General features: G+C 36.2%; 1 pseudogene; it reads left to right on the top strand.

The window, feature by feature from the left end:
* Window positions 1-12,399: 12,399 nt before the first annotated feature.
* Window positions 12,400-12,499, top strand: LOC123324971 (annotated as a pseudogene).
* The last annotated feature ends 1,524 nt before the right edge of the window (window positions 12,500-14,023 follow it).

Below are 14,023 nucleotides of genomic sequence, written 5' to 3'. Positions count from 1 at the left end.
ATTAATTTCAAAGTGTAACAAAGAGAATAGGATGCCAAGAGAACTTTAAATTTAATTTCTTGATTAGTTAATGTTTCAGCTCTTGGGATTTCACTTTTATTCGTCATTTCCCAGATTACTATTTTAGGTGATCAGATGTGGAACATTCCAATATAGGAAAGCAGACATCATATTTTCAGCACATAGCCCCTTAACTCACCCAATAATGAAATTTAATTTTATTACAGCACTTACCACATCATATTATATTTGGGTACTTATTTGTATGTCTGGATGTCCAGATTTTAAGTGTTATCTCCCCAATGTCTAGAATCATGCCTGGCATATCTGTGGCATATAGGGGGCCATAGTTGCTCAGTGTGGCACAGATCAAGCCATGATTGCTCAATAGCATTGTCTGAAATAAAAATACTTAGAGAAGGTTTGATATGATTTATAACATAAATATTTAAATGCCACATACTGAAGTAAACAAAGGGAGTAGAATAAACAGGAGAGATATACTGTCATAAAGGATGCACTCTAGCTGTGCAGAGCATAGTATAAGGTTAAGAGCAGGGATTCCAGAGTCAGACTGCCTGGGTTTGAAACTCACTTCTCCTATTTTACAGCCGTGTGATCTTGGCCAGGTTCCCTAACCTCTGTGTGCCTCTATGTTCCTCATTTGAAAAATGGGCATAATAATAGTATACTCCTAAAATGGTAGGACAGTGTGCCTAGTACATAGTAAGTGCTAAATTATGGCTTGCTAAATATAGCAAAAACAAGCATTTACCATTAACTGTGAGTAATAGAAGAGGGCATATGACCTCTATAGTGGACAGAATTCTAAGAATGACCCCCAACGATCCTAATCCTTGTATAATCTCCTTTCCTTAAGTATGAGTGGATATTTGATACGGCAGTTTTACTAGACAAGTCTTCAAAAGACGTACTTTAGGAATTTAACATTGACTATATAACCAGCTTCCACACTGTACAAAAATGAGCCATCATGTGATGGCTCTATTCAAATCTATTTTTTTCAGGGGTGGGGGAGTGAGAATTTTTTTAAATCACAAATGTAAAAGTTTATTGGGTTTACTAGCAAGTTCCTTTTTATTTCAAGCTACTTTTTTTGAAAAAGAACATTTGGTTTTCCAGTGTGATTTTAACACATAAATATTTCTTACATGTTCAGACTGGCACTTAGATTTGTATCCATTCTATAAAATACATCATGTTAATCATAGTATATATTTCCTAAAATACTACCCTTTTAATGGTGGTTTCAAAGTAGAAGATGACCCACTTGTTTCCTTGATTAAAGAGAGAAACCAATTTTCACTTTTTGAAAAATAGCTGCCTTTATAACAATCTCACACTTTAGTTTGTTTTTCCTGAATGTTGAGTGTTATTACCAAAAGAAATTCAGATAAACAATTTTAAAAAAAAAAATCATATTCTTCTGTGAGTATGATGAGATATCACTCTCCTTGTGAGTATGTCATGGTAAAAGGAATTTTTACATATGTAATTAAGTTTTTTAATCAGTTGGTTTTGGGTCAGTTAGTATCTGGTAGGCCCAATCTAATTATGTAGGCCCTTTAACATCAGAGAGTTTTCTCTGGCTATAGGCACAGGGGAAGTCAGAGAGATTGAAAGCATGAGAAAGATTTGATGTATAATTGCTGATTTAAAGAAGGAGGAGGCCACCGGTTAGGAGGCCTCTATCAGGGGAGAGTGGCCCCTCATGACAGCCAACAAGGAAAGGAGAACTCTCAAAACCATGAGAAACTGAATTCTGCCAACACTGCTCTATCCAAATGAAGTTGGAAGCTGATTCTCCCCAGTGGCTTTCAGAGAAGAGCCCAGCTAGGTTGGCCAACACTTCGATCAGCCTTGTGAGTCCCCAAACAGAGAACATAGTCGAGCCTGCTCAGACTTCTGCCCCCAAGGACTGTGAGACAATAAATGGATGTTATTTTAAGTTGCTAAGTTTATGGTAATTGGTTACATGCCAATAGAAAAAAAATATATACAGGTCCAATGGAAATATACAGGAGGCTCATCCAACTTAACCTCGAAAGATCCTTAAGGCTTCCCAGAGGCAATGATATGAAGCTGAGATCAGAAACGATAAGTAAGAGTTAGCAAGGAAAAAACAGTGGGAAGAAGAACCCATGTTGAGAGACATGCGGAGGACTAAAGTGAAAAATTCATTTATGTGGAGTGGAGAGATCGGAGGACTGCCTGGTGAGAAGTGAGACAGATGAGTGTGCATAATTAGCAAAATCTAACCAACCAGGCCAGGATGGGACTTTTAAGCCAAATTAGGGTATTTACATATTGTTTATATATTTGGGGGATGTCACATATATTACAAACATAAAGGTACCTAAAGCTTTGGGAAGCTATTGGAGGACTTAAATAGCGGAAGAGTAATGTGGTTAAAATTTCCTCATCTTTCCTTGGTAAGGACATCATATTTCAAGTGCATCCTCTTTTGTGAAGCTTTCTGGTATCCCCCAAGGCTAATCTACTGACTTCTTCCTCTGTTCTTCCATACATCTAAAGTCTAACATTCACTGGGCATAGATTGTTTTGGGCAAAATTCTAAATGCTTTACACTTATTAATTCAAGTATTCATTATTCCAACCCCATGAAGTAGACATGTGTACTTACTCCTATTTCGTTTAAAAGGTGGGCCAGGTGTAGAAGATATTATTGTAGACATGCAAGTCTTCCCAGCCACCATAGTCATTCTGGAGGTAATAGCCACTTCATTTATGTCTGTTTATGACCGAGAAATCAACAAGTATTTATTGAGTGATATTTCATAGCTAATCTAGGGCTAATTTTAGGAAGTTTTTGAGGAGGCATTCTGAAAGGAATCAATATATGTTCCCACTAAGTATACAAATTTGATTTTTGGAAAAATAAAGATTAATCTTTTTAATCATGGTATTGAACACATGTGAATTTTAGCTCTACACTCTCCTCAAATGAAACCTATCTTTCTGTCTCTGTTCTAAAATAGAAGACATATTTCTTTATTATGTTAGAGTTTTATTTACTTCTAAACTTTCCCTGAAGCTCTTTTGTTTGCTTTTCCTACCATGAGGATATTAAAGAGTTCTGCTAGGTATTGTAGATAGTTCTAATCAAGGCTTCATTGTGCACAATATATACTCAGAAAAATCCACACCTGATTATACCAAAGCAAGTTGAGGGTTGTTTTTCTTTTTACTCAGTTGTGGCAGCTTTATGAGGTCCCAGATTGCTTACTTTGCCTTAGACATTTCCTATGTTAATTAAACTGATGATGGTTCCACTGCTTAAATTCTTCTCTTTTAAAGAGTTAAATAAAAGGGAGAATGCCTTAGAGTATTTTTGAAACTTTTGTCTTTTAACTGCATATGAATACGTAATCTCATTTGTCTTCCTTATAACCATTGAAATTCCAGAGAGATAAATATTTGGAGCCCAATTTACAAAGTCTTGATTGACAATCGAAAAATTGCTCTTTGTCAAATGAAGGACCATCTCTTTAGGTGTCAACAAAATTAAGCACAATGTACAAACCTTTTTTGAGTATTTCAAGATGACCTCATAAAAGGAAATGATTTTAAAATAAAACTAGAGTGATGTTATGTCATAACATTATCAGACAAAATTTTGCACTTATTTGTAATTAGAGGGGAATTACAGGCTCCACAATAATTTTTTTAGATTTGAAAGTGAACACTGATGGTAAAAAAAAAAAAAAAATTGAAACCCTTGACATCAATTATAAAATTATTCCTTTTGGATAATATAACATTTGAGTTTAGAGAGGATGAGTTAACTGTAATGTACTAGTTGCTATAACTATGCCAGGCATCCCTACCCCCTTAGCAGGTACAGATCTGAGGATGTTTCTTTTCCTTTGGCTACAATTCCTTGCAGTGTTAGGAATAGAATAACACCTAAATATCCTGACTCTGTCCTAACTCTATTTGCAAATATGGAGTCAGAACCATTACATGGCTCTTGCATTAATACTTTCCAAGACAAACAAAGTAGATTCTCTAAGTGTAAAGCCTAGGGCTGAATGCATACTGGCCTTAAAATTTCCAAGTCAATCTTAGATTGACCTTTGTGTTAAACCAGTCCACCCAACTTGCCCCACTAAGGCATTTGGTAAAAGTGTCCACAATGTGAAACTGCTTCCTAAGGATTGAGTGACTCTGCAAATTAACAATCGTATGATATTTTCAAAATGCAAATGTAAGAGTTGACTATTGTCCACTCCTTTTTCCTCCTGCTCACGTTTGCTCTGCTGAAATCTGTTAGGATAACTAAACGCCTCTTATCTCTTACCTGCAATTTTATACATTGCTTCCAGGTTTCTCACTTTATTTGCCAAGATAAAGACTCCTTTCTTTAAAACCAATACTTTACTATTACAAGAAATAAATACATTTTTAAAAGAAAAAGGGACATGGTAGAAAGACTGTTTTTGATTCCAGAGGCTACAGAGGAAAAGATTTTCTTGTTCATTGAGTATTGTCTTTAAAAATTATCTTTTAAATGCATCTCAGTCAGTGGGAATTCTGTTTGACTTGGGAGTGAATACATAAGCAAGTGGTATGTGGTTATATTTTTTTAAAAACCCTGAAGGTAACAAAACGTCTGCAAAATGACTCAGAATGAAGAAATACTTTCCATCATGGCCTTTAGTATTCATCAAATCTACCTGATTGCTTTTACTTTGAAAGCAGCAAGTAGGATTAGATGTCTTATATCACAAGAATATACTTCTAGAAATTGGGCATTAAAAGATAGTCTAAAATTCCATTCGTGCACATGGCAAGAACTTAAACACTTAATTTTATTTGTGTGAAGTTGACATTAGTTTTATCAAAATTTTACTGAATATAGGTTATGATCAGGAACTCTGTTAGGAGCTGGAAAAACACATTGTAGTCATAGTGTCTGCATTTAAGGAGTTTGGAATCTGTATTGTCCATTGCTGCATAAAAATTTACATACACATAATGGCTTAAAACAACATATGTTTGCAATCTCATCATTTCTGTGGGTCAGGAATCTGAGCATGACTTAGCTCAGTCCTCTGTTTAGTCTTTCATAGGCTGCAGTCAAGGGGCAGCCAGAGCTGGGTTCTCAACTGAGGACCCAACTGAAGAAGGATCTGATTTCCAAACAGACATGGTGTTGGCAGCATTCAGTTCCCTGAAAACCATCAGACTGAGGAACTCTTTCTTGCTGGCTACTGACCAAAGACTGCCATCAGTTCTTTGCCATGTGGAACTCCCCAACATGTCCAATTTCTGTATAAAGTTGGGTATTGCTTATTTAAAGCTAGAAAAGCTTTAATTATAATGTTTTATTTTCATTTTTTTTCCCCTTTCTCTGACACATGCATGCACACAAAAACCTCTTTCTTTCTTTTGTTTCTTATCGCCTGTGCCTTCCCCAAGGCCTCCATAGCTCATGGCATTTCACATTTGTGTTTGCAAGTATTTTCTATCCTGTGAGACTTGTGTATCTACATCTGGTGTCACATGACCCCATACCTTTTGATGTCCACTTAGGTGCTTTTCTTAAGGACACCTACAATGAAAAGGAATAACCTAAGGAAAGTAATGACAATATAAAGGAACTTAAAGGAAATTTCCTAGTTTAACTAGTTGTCTTAGAATGTTACTATTAGCTTTAGATCATAAAATGCTAAAACTTAGGACCCATTTGCATCTTGTTTTATTTTCATTTCTATTTCATTCTGTAAGTGTTCACTGTAGATTCTCAGTAAATGCTGGTTTTTATGCTTAAGTGGGACTTATCAGCTGATTATGGGGCACTATGCCTGATTTTGTCAATTAGTGAAGACCTTTATTCACTAATTAGATTCCTGGAGTTACTGAGCTCATTATCACAGCAGATAAAAGAAACACGAGCCTTATAAAAAACAAGATCTTCAATATGCCAAAAAGAACTTTCCTCAGGTTAGCTGGCATTGTCTTGTGTCAGTTAGAAGGCACTTTTTTTTCCTTTCCAATTTATATTATCCCACAAAGGCAAACTTTTTTTTCTCTTGAATGAAATTTTGATATTATTGGGATTTAAGCAAAATCATTACCAAGAAACAACTGATGAAGAGAGGATGCCTACTGCACATGGACAATTGAGATGTCAACTAGCTTCACTTTATTAACCATCACTTTGGTATCTGATGAATCTTAACATGTATCCTTCAATCCAATCATGATAATTTTTCCACAATGGAGTACCTTATTTTTCCACAACACCAGCATCCAGGTGTAACACAGATATGTTGGAAAAAAATCTATATGATACCAAAACTTGCAAATGAAAAATTTCAGTAAGTCCAATATTTAGTTAACATAATATGAAACATCTAGACATTTGGAAACTTGGAAATGGCTGGCACAAGTGTTCATGTTTTGCCCATATGTCTTTGCTGTGTTGATGATGTACTGATTAACTTCCTTCCCAGAGTATAAATTTGTTCCTTCCTTCCAAAAGGAAACTGAAAGATTGGGTGAGAAAAATTAAACACTTCTTCTTTCTTCAAGCCATCATTAAAGTGATGCTTTAAAGCAGAGCAGATAGGTGTAGCTTTAGCAAAGTGTTCAGCTCTCTTTAACCTGATTCCTTGAACACATGGCTCCTCTACATTTTCTAAGGCTTCCTGTAATCTACCCACCCCGGCTCACCAGCATACAAATACATTCATTCCTTTCAGGGTCACAGCTGAAGGGAGTTTTCTCTGAGAATGAAAGAAGTGAATAAACATTTTTGCAGATTTTTTAAAAAAGATTTTGTGTATTTGAGAAGAAAGAGAGAGGGAGAGAGAGAGAGAGCAGAAGCAAGGGGAGCGGCAGGCAGAGGGAGAAGGAGAAGCAGGCTCCCCTCGGAGCAGGGAGTCTGATGCAGGGCTCGATCCCAGGACCCTGCGATCATGACCTGAGCGAAGGCAGACACTTAACCGACTGAGCCACCCTGGGGCCCCAACATTTTGCAGATTTTATACATATTTTACACACCCTAGTTTCAAGGGCAGCAGGAAAAACATGAATTGTCTGAAAATATCTATGGCTTACTATATTTGAGAGACACAATTTTATCTGTTCAGTTTTATTTCAGCCCTGAAATATATTTATTTGTGCAGTTTCAAGAACATAATTCATCATCACTTTTCTTTTTTGTACAAAAATAAAAAGGCCAATAGATCATCACAATAAGAACCTAAGCTACTAAATATGATAAAGCCTTTAGTTCTTAAGAGTCAAAAGAGTTGCGGACATTGCTGCTCTAAACATCGGGGTGCATGTACCCCTTTGGATCCCTACATTTGTATCTTTGGGGTAAATACCCAGTAGTACAATTGCTGGATCATATGGTATCTCTATTTTCAACTTTTTGAGGAACCTCCATACTGTTTTCCAAAGTGGCTGCACCAGCTTGCATTCCCACCAACAGTGTAGGAGGGTTCCCCTTTCTCCACATCCCCACCAACATCTGTCATTTCCTGACTTGTTAATTTTAGCCATTCTGACTGGCGTGTGTTGATATCTCATTGAGGTTTTGATTTGGATTTCCCTGATGCCGAGCGATATTGAGCACTTTTTCATGTGTCTGTTGGACATTTGGATGTCTTCTTTGCAAAAATGTCTGTTCATGTCTTCTGCCCATTTCTTGATTGGATCATTTGTTCTTTGGGTGTTGAGTTTAAGAAGTTCTTTATAGATTTTGGATACTAACCCTTTATCTGATATGTCATTTGCAAATATCTTCTCCCATTCTGTCAGTTGTCTTTTGGTTTTGTTGACTGTTTCTTTTGCTGTGCAAAAGCTTTTTATCTTGATGAAGTCCCAATAGTTCGTTTTTGCCATTGCTTCCCTTGCCTTTGGTGATGATTCTAGGAGAAGTTGCTGTGGCTGAGGTCGAAGAGGTTGCTGCCTGTGTTCTCCTCAAGGATTTTGATGGACTCCTGTCTCACATTTAGGTCTTTCAACCATTTGGAGGCTATTTTTGTGTGTGGTGTAAGGAAATGGTCCAGTTTCATTCTTCTGCATGTGGCTGTCCAATTTTCCCAACATCATTTGTTGAAGAGACTGTCTTTTTTCCATTGGACATTCTTTCCTGCTTTGGCGAAGATAAGCTGACCATAGAATTGAGGGTCCATTTCTGGGCTCTCTATTCTGTTCCATTGATCTATGTGTCTGTTTTTGTGCCAGTACCATACTGTCTTGATGATGGCAGCTTTGTAATAGAGCTTGAAGTCTGGAATTGTGATGCCTCCAGCTTTGCTTTTCTTTTTCAATATTCCTCTGGCTATTCGGGGTCTTTTCTGGTTCCATACAAATTTTAGGATTATTTGTTCCATTTCTTTGAAAAAATGGATTAAAAAAAGCCATTTAAAAAGTATGATACTGGCACAAAAACAGACACATAGATCAATGGAACAGATTAGAGAACCCAGAAATGGACCCACAACTTTATGGTCAACTAATCTTCAACAAAGCAGTAAAGAATATCCAATGGAAAAAGGACAGTCTCTTCAACAAATGGTGTTGGGAAAACTGGGCTGCAACATGCACAAGAATTAAACTGGACCACTTTCTTACATGATACACAAAAATAAATTCAAAATGGATGAAAGACCTAAATCTGAGATGGGAAACTACCATAATCCTAGAGGAGAACACAGGCAGAAACCTCTTTGACCGTGGCCATAGCCACTTCTTACTAGATGTGTCACCAGAAGCAAGGGAGATGAACCATTGGGACTTAAGCAAGATAAAAACCTTCTGCACAGCAAAGGAAACAATCAACAAAACTAAAAGACAGCCTATAGAATGGGAGACAATATTTGCAAACAATATATCTGATAAATGGTTAGTATCCAAAATCTATGAAGAACTTATCAAACTCAATGCCCTAAACACAAGCGATCCAGTTGAAATAGGTAGAAGACGTGAATAGACACTTTTCCAAAGAAGACATCCAAATGGCTAACAGAAACATGAAAAGATGTTCAACATCACTCATTATCAGGCAAATACAAATCAAAACCATGATGATATACCACCTCACACCTGTCAGAATGGCTAAAAATTAACAGTACAAGAAACAAAGGGTGTTGGCGAGGTGCAAAGAAAGGGGAACCCTCTTGCACTATTGGTGGGAATGCACACTGGTGCAGCCACTCTGGAAAGCAGTATGGAGGTTCCTCAAAAAGTTAAAAATAGAGCAATTGCACTACTAGGTACAAAAATACAGATTTGAAGGAGTACTTGCACTCCAATGTTTATAGCAGCATTGTCAGCAATAGCCAACTATGGAGAGAGCCCAAATATCCATTGACAAATGAATGGATAAAGAAGATGTGATTGATATATATATATATATATATATATATATATATACACACACACACACACACACACATACACACACACACATTGGAATATATATATGTATATATATATATATACACACACACACACACACATTGGAATATTAGCCATCAAAAAAATGAAATCTTGCCATTTGCAACGATGTGGATGGAGCTAGAGTGTATAATGCTAAGTGAAATAAGTCAGTCAGAGAAAGACAAGTACTATATGATCTCACTCATATGTGGAATTTAAGAAAGAAAACAGATGAACATTTGGGAAGGGGGAAAAGAAAAAAAGAAGAGAAGGAAACAAGCCTTAAGAGACTCTTAATGAGGGGCGCCTGGGTGGCTCAGTCGTTAAGCGCCTGCCTTCGGCTCGGGTCATGATCCCAGGGTCCTGGGATCGAGCCCCACATCGGGCTCCCTGCTCGGTGGGAAGCCTGCTTCTCCCTCTCCCACTCCCCCTGCTTGTGTTCCCTCTCTCGCTGTGTCTCTCTCTGTCAAATAAGTAAATAAAATCTTAAAAAAAAAAGAGAGACTCTTAATGATAGAGAACAAACTGAGGGTTGATAGAGGAAGGAGGGTAGGGGATGGGCTAGGTGGGTGGTGGGTATTAAAGAGAGCATTTGTTGTGATGAGCACTGGGTATTGTAGGTAAGTGATGAATCACTGAATTCTCCATAAACCTGTATCACATTTTATGTTCAATAAAATTTAAATTAAAATAATGGAATGGTTTGAAATCAAGTCTGTTGCATGGAAGGCAAAAGGAGCACAGCATACTAGGAACATACTTTGCAAATGCTTTCTTTTACCAAAACCCATGTGTGGAGGGAGGAGTGTGGGGAAGATAATGAACTCTTAGCGGAACTCATCTTTCTCTCACTACTTGTAAGACAGAAATTTTTTTAAATGCAAATGAGAGCAATATTTTTGCTGGTAACAGCAGGAGGTCATGTTGGATCAGATGATTTATAGAATTGTTAGTAACCCTGCGTGATTAGGATTGGCCCTACCTTTTTCTTTCTGCCTTTTTGTGCTATGCTTTCTCCATTTATTCCTTCTTAAAAACTCTGTTCGTGGAAAGTGGACTAATGTACCTGACAGCAGGAAAATCAGATAACTTATATCAAGAAAAACCAGGATAGCTCCCTTTTTAATTAATGAGATTTATTAGATTTGAAGCTAGATAAACAACTCCTATTGGAGTTTCGATGTAGTTCTCTCATTACCAGTTTAATTTATTGAATCCCTCTCCTGTACTCTCCTGGTTAATTTTGATATACTCTCCAACAATCCTAAAACCCACTGTTGATGCTGTTGTTGTTTATAAGAACTTTTGCAGTATTCAGCTTCTTTATATCCTGTGCAGAGATGGTCAGGTACAATAGAGAAATGTGGCATTATAAAATAGTCACAGTAAACAATCAAGATCTTCTTTGTGAACCACAAAAATGCAGTAGAAAAGGTAAGGAAGAAGAACATTGCTGGAAATGTTATTTGTCCCAAATAATACCAACAGGAAAGAAGTTTCTTTTTAAATAACTGTTAAGAGTTCCTAATTTCATTATATGGATAATAGTATGAGTCCTATCCCTGCTGTTAAAAATAGATTTTTTCTCCAAAATGACAAAAACAAATTAAATTTATATCTTAATTTTAATCCTGGTCTAGTTATAACATTTTTTTAAAAGATTTTATTTATTTACTTCACAGAGAGAGAGACAGTGGGAGAGGGAACACAAGCAGGGGGAGTGGGAGAGGGAGAAGCAGGCCTCCTGCTGAGCAGGAGCCCGGGATGTGGGGCTCGATCCCACGACCCTGGGATCATGACCTGAGTCAAAGGATGACCTGAGTCAAAGGCAGACGCTTAACGATTGAGCCACCCAGGTGCCCCTAGTTCTAACATTTTATTTAATACTTCTATATAGTGAGATCTATTATTGACAATTGCATGATTAGTGCTAACTCAAAATGACATTGTATCCATTTGACTCCATTTTTAAAGGCACTATTATATAACACCTATGCAAATGTTTTCAAGATCAGCATTTGGTTAATTTTCCTACTTGTTGTTATAACCAAACCCTTTATTAGTTCTATCCTAAACTTTGACACTCAATGTATATGCAGCATTTATTTTTCATTGAGTTAAAATATATCCCAGTTAGGAATTAAACTCTTTAATATAGTAGTTATGTAATATTTTTATTGTCTTAGTTACTAACACAGTCTAGAAACAGCAAAGATTCAACAAATGCTTAGTTTTGAGAACTGAAAATAGGAGAGCAGTTCCTCTACATTAGACAACAAAAGGAAGATTGTTTTGTAGTTAAACTTTAGGACTAGACTTTGCATCCCCTTAAGAAATCTTTCTTTCAGTTTTCACAGTAACAAAGAAATCCTAGTGTTGGAATGACTCATGAGGTATATAGTCTAATTTCTCTAATTTGCAGCAAAACTACGAAGTGGTTGGCCAGTCTCTGGTGAGAAGGAATTTACTACTTCCTAGGGCAGATATGCCTTTTCAGACAGCTCTGACAAGTTTTATATTAAGCTGAAATTCATCTCATTGTGACTTCTATGAATAACAGAATCGTGCACTAAAGCCATCTTCTTGGAAACAGCTTTGGTGTTCCCATTTGGCTTCTCTTCTCTAGATTGTTTAATACTTCCTCATAACCCTTCATATGTTGGTTAGTATGTTTTTGGCTACAAGAAATAGGAAACTTTGATGACAATAACCTTCAACAGTATGTAAAGTTACTTCACATTACAATAAGAGTTAGAATAGATTCTAGTGTTGGTTGATTTAGCTATTCAAGGATGGTATCAAAGACTCAAGTTTTATTTTTCTCCCTTTTTGTTTTCTCCTGTCTTCGCTAATGGTGTCTTCATCATTAAGCTGGTAGGAAGATGGCTTCTTTTCACATATCAGAGAAGATAAGGATGAGAGATTATCTTTTCTTATACATGTCTTTTAAGAACAAGATACACTTTAGCAGCACTATAGTAAAATAGGAACAATACAGAGATTAGTATGGCCCCTATGCAAGGATGACATGCAAATTCATGAATCATTCCATATATTTTTTTAAAAGAACAAGAAACACATTTCCACACCCCTCAGCAGGTTTCATGTATCGTTAAAAAAAAAAGAAAAAAATTGGGCCTGAAGCAATTTCTGGCAAGGGTGATGAGATTACCTTAATTGTCTTAAAAAAATGATCTGCTGTGAAATAGAATCAATCACATATCTACTGCACCTGGTTTTCATATGCTTTTTTGCTCTATTTTTTCCTTCAGCTTTATTGAGATATAAATGACATATACCATGGTATAAGTTTAAGGTGTACAACATGTTGATTTGATACACTTACATATTGCAAAATGGTTACACTATAGCAGCTAGCTAACGTCAAATAATTACCTCTGTCACGTGAAATAATTACCATTTTTTTATGGTGAGAATATTTAAGTTCTACTTTTTTTTATCCAGTTGATAACAAAGTATGGGATTTTAACTCCTATATATTGAAGGTCATTAATAAGTCACTATTTTTTGTTACCACCAAGCTGTATCTAATAGGAAAGTTTTCTGATAGCACTTTGATAAAAATCAAGGAAATAAATGAAAACTTCACCTTTTCAATAAATAAAGGGGTTAAGTAAAAAAAGGGAGAGGGAAGAGTTTCTTATGGAAACAAATGTTGATTCATTTGTATATAATCTACACATATTCTTAGAGTATATCTTTGTATTTTGTGTACTTTGTAAATTATTTTAGATTTACATTAATTGTAGCACTTGAAAACTCCCACACACTCAAAAACAACCATTTCATGTGTTGAAATATGTCATGAGCTTATCTAAAAGTATTGTTGATTGTTCTCAAGCAAAAATTGTATTTTTGTTTGGTAACAAATTTTTGTTCTTTTCATGCTAAGAATGAACTGGGGCTTTTTAATAGTTCTTTTCCACCATGCTCATATTGGGTAGTAATTTAATACATAAAGGGTAAATACGTTGGATGAGACACACCATATTCTATAGAATCAGATCACTAATCTATTTCTTCTTTAGAAAGATTAAAAAATAAACAGCTAAAAATTTCTGAGACATATTGTCCGTTTTGGAAAATGTCAGGCCCCAGTTTGTATTCAATAGGAGTAATTTCAGGAGATTTCTCTGATGCAGTCCTTCTAAAATTTTGTCAGGGTGACAATACCTTGTTTATCCCCTGATTAATGTATTACTTTTAAAGAACAGCTGAAGAGATCTGATGTGTCAGTTCATTTAAATGCTGCCATTTTGCTTTTGTTCAGGAGCACAACAAATCACCCTCACACCACGATGAATAAGATCTTGCCATTTGCTGCTGTAAATGTCTGATTAATCTTCATGCCTTAGGCAGACAAAAGGGGATGAGGAAGAAGGAAGGAGGAGGAATTCCTTTAAATCCATATTTCCCAGAACTCTCCTGACAGACTGTGCGACTTCTGATTTATGTGATGTGGTAAGCGACCTAGAGGATGGCTCACATCGTTTGCAGCTTAACTTCTTTGAAAACGAAAACACAGATGCATGAATTGTCAGCAAGTCACACGGATGGCCTT

Source organism: Neomonachus schauinslandi, chromosome 5 (genome assembly GCF_002201575.2).
Source record: "Neomonachus schauinslandi chromosome 5, ASM220157v2, whole genome shotgun sequence".
NCBI classification, from domain to species: Eukaryota; Metazoa; Chordata; class Mammalia; order Carnivora; family Phocidae; genus Neomonachus; species Neomonachus schauinslandi.
The sequence above is the reverse complement of the archived record's forward strand: the minus strand, read 5'-3'. Positions and strand labels throughout refer to the sequence as shown.